General features: G+C 34.4%; 1 protein-coding gene across 3 annotated transcripts in view; it reads left to right on the top strand.

Annotated features, from left to right (window-relative positions):
* The window catches only part of LOC147844615 (uncharacterized), a 102204-nt gene that overhangs the window by 9502 nt on the left and 79018 nt on the right, over positions 1–13684 (top strand). For all 3 annotated transcript variants that reach the window (XM_088649946.1, XM_088649947.1, XM_088649948.1), the window contains exon 3: positions 4807–4937. The gene's annotated coding sequence lies outside the window, so the exon portion shown is untranslated. The remainder of the gene's footprint in view (positions 1–4806; positions 4938–13684) is intronic.

Genomic DNA, 13684 nt, shown 5'->3' with positions numbered 1-13684 from the left:
TCTGCACAGCTGTGCTACCTTACTGTATTCTTATGGGACCTAGATGTTGTTAAAGCTTGATTAATCAAAATATCCTAATGAAATCAAGATCATTATTGCAATATGTGGAGTTTCAAATCCCAAAAGGTAAATACTTTAGTGTTTTCTCGACTATAACCTTCCTCTTTCCTAGATTCTCACTTCCTCGTAGTGCATTTAAAGAACTGTCCTTCGTGACTTCGATTCATTTCTGGGTCACTGGCTTGAGGACGGAGGAGCAAGGAAACCAGGAAGCAGCAATTAGAGTATTGAAAAGCATCCATTTAGCCATGTTGCTCACATTTACACCATCTTGTCTGACCATCTACCAAAGAAAACACGATTAAAGGTCAAAATACATGAATATATATAATAAACAGAATGTAATCTACAGTAAGTAAATGTGTAATGTGAATAAGCAGTTGCTTTTATGAATGAACATAAGTGACACTAGACAGTGGTGTTAAACCAGTAAAATCAGTGTTTTTGAATGAATTGCTTGAGTGAATGATTCAATGTTTTGTAAGATACTAAACTGAAATTTAAAGGATTAATTAGTAATTGAGATTAACTAGGTAAATTATGTTTATTAGGCTAGTCATTGGACAACAGTGGATTGTTCTGTGGCCAATTGCAAAGTCTTAAGAGTGCTAAAAATATTGACCTTAGCAGTTTTTTAATCTATTTTATTCTGGCCAAGCTTAATAAAATAATAATCAAAAAATAGCTTGAGAAATATTTGAAAAAGAATTACAATTTCACAAGAAGGCACAAGAATATTTTTGTGTCCAGCTGTATGTTTAGACAGTAATCAAATTAACAAACAATATTTGCATAAACGTTTATGCACTACTAAAAAGTATTTCAATCAGTAAATCTATGAATATCTCTCAATTAACCAAATCCCCAAAATAAATGAATCTTCAGTTTGTTTACACTGCAAATTTTTTTAATCTTGTTTCTAGTCTAGTCTCATTTTCTAGACAAGCAAAATTTAAGCAAAGTAATAATTTTAGTTTTTAACAAGATATTGCTGGTTTTAAAGGGGCAGTCCACAGTGTATTTTTAACGCTCCATTCACACGGGGCGTCAGCTTTAACGCTTCCTATTCACTTTTAATGGGTGGAATCAGGCATTTCCAAATTGCATTGTGGATCCGTCGGTGCCACTTCAGTGGCGTTCCTCGTTGCAGAAGGTGGGACTTTCTCAACTTTTCAAGTGACAATGGAAGCATCAGCCAATCAGATTGCTGTCTGCAAATACACCAGCTCAGACAGTAGCCGATTGCGGACTAATTTCATTGGCTGATGCTGCTATGATGATCGCGTCAGCCATAACTTCAGACACAACCGAATCCAGCACTGAACTGAGAAGCTCTGGAATCTGGAAGCTCTTCGTTGTAAAATGCTAGCTATATATATTTTTATAATTCTCTAGAACACAATTAAAATTAAACTGTAAGCATTTCTCTTTTTGTGTCCTTTGGAAGCCCAAATAGAGAAACATAAGAAACTCTATGGAAATAGCAGTGTTTGGACGGCATTTTGGCTTTCTCTACTATAACATTATCGTGCTTCTGGCCATGTCCCGTTGCTTTGAAGAGTGTGTGAGTATAGTGAATGCTTGTAACCTGAAGCATTTATGATCTAATTTACCTGGACGTTTTTTTTTTTTTTTTTTGTAGTCACCAAATTTGTTCGCTGTAGGCTTTGCTAAGCTAATTTTGTAAAAGCCAATAACTCGCTCTGCATTGAACTTTGAGTGTATTACATATAGAGATGTTGTTTAGGTTCACACAGCTAACTTACACATCAGCTAAAGTTTAAAATATGATATCATAGTGGACCAGCCCTTTAAGGAAAAACTCACCTAATTTTGATATATTACTTCTTAAAACAAGACATTTTTGTTTGCCTTCTTGCTTTTATTATGCAGAGTAGGTGTAATTCTGCAAGCCAAATATGTGGCTGCGTTCTACGCTATTACAAACATCAACCTCCAGAAACTGATTTACCAGTGGTGCTATTTTCACTCCCTAACAATGCATTTGACACCAACGCAAACTGTTAGTAAATCAGTCAACGTCTTACTTTGACGAATATCTCCTCTATAGCATTGATTTTCCTGGCGTCGGCACAATACAGACTGTCATTTCAGGTGACATGAAACATACCTCAACATCTGTCAACAAACAGATCACGCCTGATATTCCTCCAAGTGTTTATTTCACACATATGTAACACTGCATTCAACAGTACAAATGAATTGCCCAGTCCTTGCTGCCGTTAATTGGACAAAGTCCCATTTGTGATCTAATTGGCGCATAGAGTACACTTGACCTCAGTGATCTGAAGGGCTCGTTTGGTTTAAGTGATGGCTCTGTTAAAGCGAGCTGGAATCGCCGGCCAAGTCTCACAGCGGTATCTTTAAGCCTCTCGCTCCAACAGGACTCTTTGGCCATGATGAGCCATGGCGGCGTGACAATGCTGAAGGCCACGAGTGCGCGCGTGCACAACACCTTCTTGCATTGCCTTTTTCCTATTTGCATGCTGTGCAAGATTTGCAGCTTGAAGACGTGTGGAAGGGTTGTTTTTCCTCTTCTTGCTCCCTCCCTTGCTTTGTGTCGACACTGATTAAGCAAACCGCCTTCGCTTGCTGGAGACTCTGCTTATTTAAGTACAGAAGCCATAGTGAACTATGCTCATTCTTTTTTCAGGTTTAGCTGATGCTAACTGGGTCTGTAATCAGGAAACATATGAGCAGATGGGTGTGCAGCTGCATGCCAGTGCATTCCCTATATCCTATATTTTGTATCCGAGATTTTTACTTTGCATGTGAATCACACAGATGCCAATGCATGGATGAAATGGCAGCTTAAAGGAATAATTCACCCAAAAATGTAAATTCTGGCATTGTTCATTATCTGTTATTCATTTCTTGTGTTGATAAATGTATTACAGTTTAGCATGATATTCTTTTACACACTTTAAAAATACAAATTAGAAAAGGTTTTTTCTTTACTTTTAAAAAAAATGAATAAGGGGCACAATGGTGGCTCAGTGGTTAGCACGATCACCTCATAGCAAGAAGGTCATTGTTGGGTGCTTCAGTTTCCCCCACAGTCTTAAGACATGCGGTGAATTGAATAAACTAAATTTGCTGTAGTGTATGTGTGTGACTGCATGGGTGTTTCCCAGTGTTGGGTTGCAGCTGGAAGGGCATCCGCTGCGTAAAACATATGCTGAATAAGTTGACGGTTCATTCCGCTGTGGCGAACCCTAATTAATAAAGGGACTAAGCCAAAAAGAAAATGAATGAATGACACTGAATGACGGCGGAAACTTTTATGTATTTCAAATTTCCTGAATAATTTCAGGCTAATAATTCAAAATCTATTGTTCCTTTGTTAATAATTCTTGGTAAATTTATAATTAATAGCGCTTTTTTAAACTTTAAAGACATTTGTTTTTTTTTACATTCAATTCGATTCTGTTTGTGAGACGCAAAGGACCAAAAGCCAAAGATACCATTGTAGCTGTTAAGTGTCATTTCTCATTTCTTTTCAATACGACCATTTGTTGCTCTTATCGTCATTCAAACAACAGTTCAACCCCAAATAAAAACATAATTATTCACCATTATCTTCTTACATCATAAAGAAACTTACGCTTTTGCAACTTACTTATGTTTGGAACAAGTGGAGAATGAGTAAATAATGACAGAATTTGTATTATTATGCAAACTATAAAAATTTATGTCTGGACTTCTACCCATTTATCAACCTAGGCTCATTATTGATATGTACCCCTGTATACATTTCCAGAAAGCACGAACTACGTCCTAGGAGGTATGCTTTTTTGCCGTTTTTATTTCGCGACTCCACCAGAGGCTGCTGTGTAGGCTTTTACAAATCTCAAATTTCTCTCGCGAGTGCCATTCATGCCTGCTGTTCTCATGTAAATCCACCACCGCTGTCGACTGACTGACTAGTTGACTGACCAACTGACTGATTTTTAAAAGCACCAATTGACCCATTAACCCCCTTCCCCAAACTCAACCGACAGTGTTTCCAAAAGCAATCCAGAAAAAAAAGCCCTCGTGGCTGCCTGATTTTTACCACATTTTTAAATCTTACGACATTCTCATGCTGTGTTCACAGCAGACACGGCATGCGCAGAAAATTTTTGATATTTGTGCATAAATAGACGCGTGAACATTTTGAGTGAATTTAACTTCACAATAGACAAGAATTCACGTCATGGGCAGGGCTTCTTTCTGCCCAGTGACTGTAGCTTTGTTGCTAAATGGCCAGCATGGATTTTATTAAGAGAATAGCTGTGTTAATGTGCTTTATGAAACAGCAACAATTGGTTTGGAGCTTTGTCTGAGTCCACTAGATTTACACACTAGATGCACCTAGCTCTGTGAGTTCATCAATTCCAGAAACTATACCTGGATAATGGAAGCTTTCAACGGTGCTTCTGACTGAGCTGAGCCCAGTTTGATGAACCAGTTTGATCAGGATTTTCCCCCGGGACATCAACAACAGGCGCTACATCATAATAACACGAGCAAGTTCATGATTGGTTAATGCTGAAGTTCAGATTTTCCAACTCGTGCGATACACGTGCTTCAATTGCGGTAACTTCTTGCAAATCGCACTGCACGATGTCTATTTGCGTCTTTGCATTGACATGTAAATCACTCACACTTGACGCTTCTTCCATGTCTGGTGTGAACGCACCATCACCCTGTTATTTACTTGTATATTTTATTTTTTGCCTTTAGTTTTACATGCTTTCTGGAACCATTCTTCGCCGAACTCGAACTCTGTCATCGCGGTCAACTTCTCTCTGCCTCTCAAGTCTGCCAATGTATGCTGGTAAACTGGTAACAGCAGAAAAGTCATCTACACGGAGGTAAGCGCTCAGCTGGTAGTGCAAAAATAAACAGAAGTTGGCAGCATCATACAGCCCCATTAGTTTTAAATATGAAATGCAGCCATACGTACCTCTAGTTACATAATTCGTGCTCTCCAGAAATTCTCACAATGAGCCTGTGTTGCCATTTATGCATTTGATTTACAATTACATCCCTTAATATGAACATCAATTTAAACTTCCACACAGAAACTTGTCAAATTCTTACAGTCTGAGCTAGTAATTGCAAGCTTCTACAGGAGGTTAGACCATTAGTATTGAACAAACTGTGTGCAGTACACCTGAGACTTTCCTTAGCACATCAGGGACAGTGGATATTTCCCCTGCTAAACAAAGAGAGGGTAATGATACGTTTACTTCGTCCCTGATGCTGTCAGCTTACAGTAACATGAGAGGCACTTAAACAACTCTATAATGCTGTGTTGTTTAGGCTGCCTTGGAAACCATTGACACACATATAAAAACAGAGAAACCACAAGCGTTTTGCAGCATCAGTGTTAATGGCAGTGAAAATTGGTATACACAATTCTTTCATGTTGTCCCAGCACAAAGCGATTAAGTTAACTTAATTGATTTTACAAATTTAAGTGAATTGAACATAGAACATTTAAGTTGCCCCCAACCCGAAAAAAAAAAAAAAAATAAATAAATAAAGAATTGTGATGTTTCGGCTTGTTTTAAATAAGTTGTTTGAACGAGCAGCAACAATTATATTAAGGTAACTCAAACCTTTTGAGGCAAACCAATTGCAACAAACCATTTAAGTTCAAAAACTAATCCTAATAAGTTCTGTAAACTTAATTCCTTTGAGTACACAAAGCAATTTGAGCACAGTGAAACTCAATAAATGAAGAGAACTCAAACCAATGGAGTACTGCTAAACCCAATTAGTTAAGGCAACTCTAGACATTTGAGGAAAACGATTGCTACAAACCATTTGAGTTAAAAATCGAATCTATATGAGTACTGTGAACTTACTCCATTTAAGTTGAAGTAGTGAGGCATTTAATTAACTCATTACCTTCAACACTGAGTTCAAAACTCTTTTAAATTGAGTAGAATTACCCTTCAGTCAATTTTAAGTTGACTACACTCATTTATTTGATAAAGTTGACTGTTGGGTTTTACCGTGTGTGTGAACTGAGGATCTTGATTTGCAGACATAAGCAATTTTTCCATCCTAGGATGGAAACTGTAAAATTGCATTAAATATTTGCGCTGTTTCAATCCAAATTAATCAAAGAGAACAAAATCATCGCTTTCTCATAACCTGGTGCAAAATATCCAAAAGAAAAGTGGAATTTGCTGGATAGGTTAAGCCACTGTGGGACCTTTTCTTATATAATAAATTGTTTGTGCCTCAGATGATTTTCGCTCTGTTAAAATATGTTATTGAAGCAAATGATGTCAGAAGATTAAGATGCATATAAAAAGAATTTGGTAACACTTTATTTTGATGGTCCATTTGAGTATTAGAAGACTGTCTGCTTAATATCTGCTGATACTGCTCCTTCAACAGACATTTAACTGATTATAAGAAACTTACACTATATAACCCCAACCTAACAGTCTACTTATAATCCAGTGAGAATTAGCTGGCATGTAGATGCAATGTAACTTACATTCAACAAATGGACCATCAAAATAAAGTGTGACTAAGAATTTTACAAGAAACCATGCACTGTAATTAATACCATAATGTTGTCATATTTTACAACAAGGTTTCATTAGTTCATGTTTTTACTAACATGAGCTAATAATGAACAAATCATGCACAGCATTTATTTATAAATAGTTTAACATTTACTAATGCATTATTAAATTCCCAATTTGTCCTTGCTGACATTAGTTAATGCATCGCTGGTTAACGTAAACTAATAATGAATGACGTTATTTGCAATAGCTAGAGATAACCAGCATGAACAAATACTCTAATAAATGTACTGTTCACTGTTTGTTCATGTTGCATTAACTAATACAGCGTAATTGTAAAGTATTACCCATAATATAAAAATAATTTACCTCAAATAAATATTGGTAACACTTTAGTTTAGGACACAATTTATGCTATTAACTATTAGCTTATTAACTACCTATTATTAAGATATTAACTGTCCATTAGATGTTGCATTCCTAATCCTGTCCAAAACCTAAACCCAACTTCTACCTTATTACCTATTAATAAACAGTTAAATAGTAGTTTATTAAGCTAATAGTGCTAGTTAATACAATGAATTGTGTCCTAAAATAAAGTGTTATCAAAATATTTAAATATATATGTATTAAAAATGGTGCATACCAATTTATGTACTGAATGAATAATGGCGTAATGTGATACAGTAACATTGAAGAGCATTACTGAATTCACTTTCAATATTGAAGCACTGCAAATCGAACACGTCTTATTATTGAGTTTTCTCAAACAGCATTCACTGTAGGGCATAGAACAAATTTTTAGCATCTTGCCTAAGGGCTTAAAGTCAAAAAATAAATAATATACACAAAATATGTAAACTCATATCACTGGCTTTGCAGAATTTGCACATGCTATATATAAAGTGCTTGAAAATCAGCAGTTTTTTTTTGTCTTTTTTTATTCCTGGAAAAAAAGGCATGTGAATGTATCCTGCTCTGAGTGGCTTTTAAATATTTCATAAAGCAAAGGGGGGAAATGTTTGCGGTGGCCTGTTTTATCCTGCCGGCATTTTAACACATTGCCAGGCCAGCATGTGGTAGTCGGAAAAAGCGGCTGGTTTTGCCCACAATCAAAGCTTCCCATTCGGGTTTTTCTCATGACCTTAATATTCCTCTTCAATTCGGCTCTCCACTTCATTCCCATCTGCCCGCTGCCGCTCCATGTGTTTCATGGCTCAGATTATAATCTGCTCGCTCTGAATCGCCACGCAGACTCTTCGTTTTCCAGTTGTGTCCAAAGGTTTTGAGGATATTCTCTCTTTTTCTGCTGATGGAGATTGAGTCCTGCTTCAGGATTAGTGGGATATAGAGAAATAAGAAGCAAAAAGCTCTTTCATTGAGAACGAGAAGCCGCATTTCAGATTATATAATCACAGTGTCCCATTATAGTCATTCAGTAAACATTTCCTCAAGTCCATCATGCATAAAAAAGCCTTTACATCCTGGTGTCTTACTTCCAAAAAAATATGAATATGCATGTAGAGAGCTCTCTATTAAAGCTTGTCTTTGTCATTAAAAAACAATATGTATTTTTTTTTTTAAATGTATAATATATATTATAATTCTGACTTTTTTTCTCTTCACAATTGTGGGTTTTAATTTCATCACTAAATGTTACAATGAATGTGAACATCATGCAGTTTATTTTCCTCATAATTGTAAGTTTGTATCTTTATGCGATTTATACTGTTAGCTAAAAAATGATTTTAAGTTAAATCAAACTGACTTTTGTCATTTTGAGTAATTTCAGCTTAAATTACATTACATTGACTTAAAACCGCTTGTATTTAACAAAAAGTTGAAAAGATCACTTATAGTTTAATGCTATAATTATCATAAAAACTTGTTTTCATCACATATTGATCATACATTGACTTGACAGTCTAAAGTTACTTAAAAAAGTGAGTAAACCCATTAATCTTAAAGCAGTATAGTACTCTGTACTTCAAATGTATCGCTTTTAAATCAATTAATTGACTCTACTTTAAAAAGTGAGTAAACCTGTTGCTTTTAAAGTGATTAGTTTACTTTAAAAAGTGAGTAAACCCATTGTTTATAAAGCTAGTTACTCTTTACTTTAAAAAGTGAGTAAACCTATTCCTTTAAAAGCGAATAGTTACCCTTTACTTAAAAGTTTAGTAAACTCAGTGCTTTAAAAGTGATTGGTTACTCTTTACTTAAAAAATTAAGTAAACTCATTGCTTTAAAAGTGATTAGTTTACATAAAAATTGAGTAAACCCATTGCTTTAAAAGTGATTAGTTGAATTTGCATTAAAAAAGTTATTAATCCTGTTGCTTTTAAAGTGATTAGTTTACTTTAAAAGTTAAGTAAACCCATTGTTTATAAAGCTAGTTACTCTTTACTTTAAAAAGTGAGTAAGCCCATTGCTTTAAAAGTGATTAGTTGAATTTGCATTAAAAAGTTATTAATCCTGTTGCTTTTAAAGTGATTAGTTTAAAAGTTAAGTAAACCCATTGTTTATAAAGCTAGTTACTCTTTACTTTAAAATGTGAGTAAACCCATTGCTTTAAAATTAATTCGTTTACATAAAAATGTGAGTAAAACAAAAAGGGAGTAGTTACTCTTTACGTAAACAGTGAGTAAGCCTATTGCTTTTAAAGCATTTAGTTATTCTATACTTAAATAAGTGAGTAAACCCATTGTTTTAGAAGCAATTAGTTACTCTTTACTTAAAAAAATTAGTAAACCCATTGCTTTAAAAGGGATTAGTAACTCTTTATGTAAAAAAGTGAGTAAACCTGTTTTTTTTACAGCGATTAGTTGACTTTACTTAAAAAAAGAGGAAACCCAATGCTTTTAAAGCGATTAGTTATTCGATACTTAAAATACTTAAAAAAGTGAGTAAACCCATCGCTTTTAAAGTGATTAGTTAACTGTACTTTAAAAAAGTGAGCAAAGACATTTCTTTTAAAGCGATTAGTGCAGTGTTTCTCAACCACACTCCTGAAGGATCACCAGCACTGCACATTTTCCAAGTGTCCTTAACCAAATACACCTGATTCAGATCGTCAGATGATTAGCAGAGACTGAAAGACCTGTATTGGATGTGACAACGGAAACATCCAAAACATGCGGTGCTGGTGGTCCTCCAGGAACGTGGTGGAGAAACACCGGATTAGTTGACTTTACTCAAAAAAAGTGAGGAAGAGCATTGCTTTTAAAGCGATTAGTTACTCTTTACTTGAAAAAAGCAAGTAAGGACATTGCTTTTAAAGCAGTTACTGTAGTTGATTTTACTTTAAAAGGTGAGTAAACCCGTTGCTTTTAAAGCAATTAGTTATTCTACACTTAAAAAAGTGTGTAGACCCTTTGCTTGTGAATTATAAAATGAATTATTTTTTTTTGTAATTATAAATAACTAATACATTTTTTACTGTTCATAAATTCAGTAATTACCATAAAATGCGTATTGCAAAATATAACATTTTGATATTTTACTATTGTCTTGTGGAAATGAACCGAACACACTTCACCAATGCAATACTACTAAACTACAGTAGTTAAATGCGAAATGAATGACCAAAATCTATTCAGTAATTTCTCATTTATTCCAATCAAATCTCATTTATTTTAATTTGTCCGACACAAACAGAAAGTTTATATTAAATATAAGTAAATAAATAAATTAAATACTCTTTTTGTGGGCCGTACTGTATGTCCATTTTATGCTGACACTTCCTACAGACTCTGTCACATAACCAGAAGAGAAGACATGCAAATGACAACCTGTCCTCACATATCAAACACGTCAGCTTGTTGAACTATTACACGAGGCTGGAAATGAAATGACAAAGGCCAACATTTAACACATCAGCATTCATGCCATGATTTACTGCCGCTCAATCAAACACGAACATGAGTCTGATTTGCTTGCTGAAAGCATGAATATACGGGATACATGTGCACATGCAAAATAAACAAGATTATTAATAAATCCAATGAATGGTTAAAGTATTTTGACACAGATTCATGTTATAAAGGCTCATAAAAGGTCATCTTTATATGTAAAAATCCTAAATAAAACTTTAAAAAAGTTAAATGAAAACCTACTTTAAATGCACAGTTTCAAATCTGTTTGATTGTATTTCTATTAAACAAAAAAGAAGATATTTTGTAAAATGTTGCCGCTTTAATATATTTTTTTTTTCCAATATGGAAGAACCATCAACATTCTTCCAAATATCTTCTCACTTTGTTTATAACAGAATAAACAAACTCATTCAGGTTTGAAATCACAAGAGGGAGAGTGAATGATGAGTACATTTTTAATTTTGATTAATTAATTAACTAATTAATTTTTATGAACTATCCCTTTAAATCTAGGATATCGCTTATAATGAGTGTAAACCAGGTAGGTTGTAAGAAATCAAATAAATTAATATTAAAAATAAAATAAATAAAATATTAGCTGCCATGAGCATGAAACAGTCAGAATTCAATTTTACTTGGTTTTACCACTTGATGTGCAAAGTAAAATGTTGATCCTGAAGCAAAACCCTTTGAGAAACATTGATCAAGCATTAAAGTTACGCAATATAGAATAATTAGCATATTTATTATAACAGTTTGTCTCTGAAATAATCTGACATACAGTTTATTAAATATGAAACCTGAGAGAGGCATTTACAGCAGTGTGTTCATTCAGTCACCCTGAAGGGGTTTTGAGGGGACGCGTCAGTACTTGGAAATACACAAGCGAGGTTTAATCAAGGTTTTCATGCAGCCATAGGAAAGATCTTTGATCTTCGGCGGATAATCGCTGTTTATGCTGCAACGACATGACGGAAATGATAGAGAATGAATGAATAATGTCCTCTGTCAACGTGATGTCAGGAAAATAAGCAGCCGCGCACATGTCATCCATTACTGAGTGTGGTTCTGGTGATCTGACAATGTCTGAATTCCTCTGGGATGCTGTAATGAAACTACTTTTCAATCCTTCATTCAGACGAGAAGAAGTGTTTAAAGAGCTACAAGTGAACGCGCTGCCATTCTCATGTCATTCCAGACTCACAATATTTTTATACACTTTAAAAAAAAACTGTGCATAAAATTTTGATAAAAATCTTAAATTATATATCGATGTATTTAACTGTAGATGTATAGAAGGTCCCTACTGGCCCATATCTATCAGCAGATAACCAATGATAATGCTTATTCAATCGAGTGATAACATTCGAAGCGGGTGCAAAATCAAGGTTAGTTGTTTTAGTTGTGAATGAATCAACATTTTTGAAAGAAACAATTAAGTAAATGATTCAGTGAATCAGACGCGAGAGTCAAGTCATTTTGTTCCTGAATGAATGAGCTAAACATAGATGAATCAATAATTTACTTTACATAAATACATTATTTTATAACTATGACATTTATCCTCATTTTTCCAAAGTAAACAAAAGCATGATTCAAAAAGAAGCCATATTTTTATAAATATTATATATAGATTTGTATACCTGTAGATGTATAGAAGGCCCCTACTGGCCCATATCTATCAGCTGATAACCACTGATAACGCCTATTCAATTGAGTAATAACATTCTAAGCCGGTGCAAAATCAAGGTTAGTTGTTTTAGTTGTGAATGAATCAACATTTTTGAAAGAAACAATAAAGTGAATAATTCAGTTAATCACACGTGAGAGTCAAGTTAATTTCTTCCTGAATGAATCAGCTAAATATAGATGAATCAATAATTTACTAAACATAAATACTTTTTTTATAACTATGACATTTATCCTCATTTATCCAAAGTAAACAAAAGCATGTATTGAAGGCCCCTACTGGCCCATATCTATCAGCAGATAACCAATGATAACGCCTATTTAATCGAGTGATAACATTCGAAGCGGGTGCATAATCAAGGTTAGTTGTTTTATTTGTGAATGAATCAACGTTTTTGAACAAAACAATTAAGTGATGGTTAAGTGAATCACACGCGAGAGTCAAGTCAATTTGTTCCTGAATGAATCAGCTAAACATAGATGAATCAATAATTTACTTAACATAAATACTTTTTAATAACTATGATGTTTATCCTAATTTTTTCCAAAGTAAACAGAAGCACGATTCAAAAAGAAGCCATATTTTTATAAATATTATATATAGATTTGTATACCTGTAGATGTATAGAAGGCCCCTACTGGCCCATATCTATCAGCTGATAACCACTGATAAGGCCTATTCAATCGAGTGATAACATTCGAAGCGGGTGTGAAATGATGGTTAGTTGTTTTAGTTGTGAATGAATCAACTTTTTTTAATGAAACAGTTAAGTGAATGATTCAGTTAATCACACGCGAGAGTCAAGTCAATTTGTTCCTGAATGAATCAGCTAAACATAGATGAATCAATAATTTACCTAACATAAATACTTTTTTTTATAACTATGACAATTATCCTCATTTTTCCAAAATAAACTAAAGCATGATTCAAAAAGAAGCCATATTTTCATTAGTACTATGCCTTTAAATAAGCTGCAGGCACATTTTGAAGCTTCTATTTATATCCTCTTTTTTAATCAGCTATTATCTAAAGCATGGATAATATATATATTTTTTCAAAGCCAGCAGCTCGGCTGGCAGATAATACTAAATATGCAGACTTTTTCAGACAAGAATCTAGCCTTGGACACATCCGTCTGGTCCGGTCTACCCGATCATTAGTATTCAAAGGCCCCGGTGGGCTGTTACAGGAATGAGAATGACGATAAATACAGCAATGGCGGATCCCAAGGGAACGGCCATCATCATCTTGATTTTTATTGCCCTTTCATTCAAGCACCTCCATCTTGTACTCCGCCATGCATTTTTATTTCATCTTCCAGATAAAGGGCATTCAGAAACCCATCCAGACAACTTCAGACTAAATCAGACAGAGGCTTTTTTCTTTTTCTAGACAGCTTGTCAACAAATGGATTTGAGTTTGTAATGCGGCTGTTTTCATGAAATCCCATGTTCGGATTTCTGTTTATGGCTGTCATGCTAACAGTCTTTCATGACTGGAAACTAAAT

This window comes from Danio rerio, chromosome 4 (genome assembly GCF_052040795.2).
Source record: "Danio rerio strain M-AB ecotype USA chromosome 4, GRCz13ab, whole genome shotgun sequence".
In the NCBI taxonomy this organism is placed as follows: domain Eukaryota; kingdom Metazoa; phylum Chordata; class Actinopteri; order Cypriniformes; family Danionidae; genus Danio; species Danio rerio.
The sequence above is the reverse complement of the archived record's forward strand: the minus strand, read 5'-3'. Positions and strand labels throughout refer to the sequence as shown.